Source organism: Triticum dicoccoides, chromosome 5B (genome assembly GCF_002162155.2).
Source record: "Triticum dicoccoides isolate Atlit2015 ecotype Zavitan chromosome 5B, WEW_v2.0, whole genome shotgun sequence".
NCBI lineage: Eukaryota > Viridiplantae > Streptophyta > Magnoliopsida > Poales > Poaceae > Triticum > Triticum dicoccoides.
In genome coordinates, this window is record NC_041389.1 from 16,715,571 (window position 1) to 16,717,381 (window position 1,811).

The following is a 1,811-nucleotide window of genomic DNA, read 5'->3' on the forward strand; positions in this document are numbered from 1 at the left end:
TTGGGATGACAGTGCGCTAAGAGGAGTTGGGATGGAGGACTTTCTAAGGGTGCTAGGCTGCCAGCCTGCACGCAGCGTCTCGATGGCCAAGAACATGGGGCGGCGGCTGGATGATTATTTTGCAAGCGATGGATGGCCGGCATTGGGGACCATTAGATTAACCATTAGATTAACCAAAATCTGACGGTCTCATGCTGACCATTAGATTAACTAAATACTACCCATTACGTTGAGTAGTATGATGTACCGTAAAATTTTCCACATTCAAATCCTCCCGGGCATGGTGTCTGGATGGATTTGGGGGCGCACCGGCTGCAACATTGATGCCAGCGGCCGCGGGGCGTGCATCAAGGGCAATTGCGGTGGCGTGCTGTCCTGTACCACCATGGGAAGCCACCCGCGACGCTCGCCGAGTACACGCTGGCTAAGGGCGGCAGCCCTGACTTCTATGACATCTCCCTCATCGACGGATTCAACGTGCCCATGAGCTTTGGGCCTGTCGGCAGCAGCTGTCACGTGATAAGCTGTGTCGCGGACATCAACGCAAAGTGCCCGTCGGAGCTGAAGGTGGACAGAGGCTGTGTGAGTGCGTGCATCAAGTTCGGCACCCCCCAGTACTGCTGCACGCCGCCGCTTACGCCGTCGACCTGTGGGCCGATGGACTACTCGCGCTTCTTCAAGGGGCACTGTCCGGACGCCTACAGCTACGCCTACGAGAAGAGCAGCACCTTCACCTGCCACGTCCGATTAGACTACCAAGTCACCTTCTGCCCATAGAGGCGATTGGATTCAATTTAATTCGATGGTTAAGTCTGTAATGTAATAGTGTTTCCAATGTAATAATGGAAATAATGATGACTGATGATTCGACAAAAAAATTATATTGAAAAACTTTATTGAGAAAATTTGTTTGACAACATTTTATTTCTTTTGTGAGGATAGAATAGTCAAGTTCTTTGATTCGAGGACGAACATACTTCTCTCTTTAATCCATGTTAAATCAGCAACAATTAATATAAATCGGTGGGAGTATATGAAACAAGGCATTGGCTATAGGCCTAGGGCCTACCCAAGTTTAGCTGCCTTTTCTGAAGATAGTAGCTAACCGTGAATCTCGTATTTCCAATATAACGCTCGTTGCCTCGGTTTGTCTACGAGACATTTTATGTGACGCTCGCCGTCTCTAACAGGTGTCTAACGGTAGCGAGCTGGGCCACCGGCCCATAAACAAAGTACTGCTGCAGTGCCTAAACACTGATTAATAATCTGAATGCAGGACCAAGTTCAATGACCATAAATAAAGGATATTAAAGCAAATATGTCGTTCTTTGAAGATGCTAGGGGTAAAGCATGAGATGAGAGAATCAGATGAAGGAGCTCACTGGCTAGCAAAAGCTGCTTTATCGCTAGATTTGGGGTGCCACCTGTGGGTTACATACCCACCTGAAATCGCTTGTATCCCAAACGTTGTTTTGAGTTAATAAAAACCTGGTGATACCCCTCAAAAAAGCACTGCAGCAATGCAATGTAGCAACTACTCCCGCTATAACCTTCTCCAATATGTTTGTAGAGTCCATGACAACGTTACAAAACGACATATGTTAAGTTTGAGAAGAAGTAATGTTCTAGCATGGTACTGTAGTGGTCATTTTTGGGGAAAAATAGAACAACTTTTGGAAAGCCATAAACATTTTGTAAATTTTTTACCTATTTCTTAAACTCAAACATTTTTTCAGAGACATGAATACATTTTAGAATCTTAATCTTTTTAAAATTTTCCAAACATTTTTAAAACGTGAATGTTCATTATA

General features: G+C 45.1%; 1 pseudogene; it reads left to right on the forward strand.

Moving 5' to 3' along the window:
• The first annotated feature begins 280 nt into the window (after window positions 1-280).
• LOC119308897 lies at window positions 281-777 on the forward strand (annotated as a pseudogene).
• The last annotated feature ends 1,034 nt before the right edge of the window (window positions 778-1,811 follow it).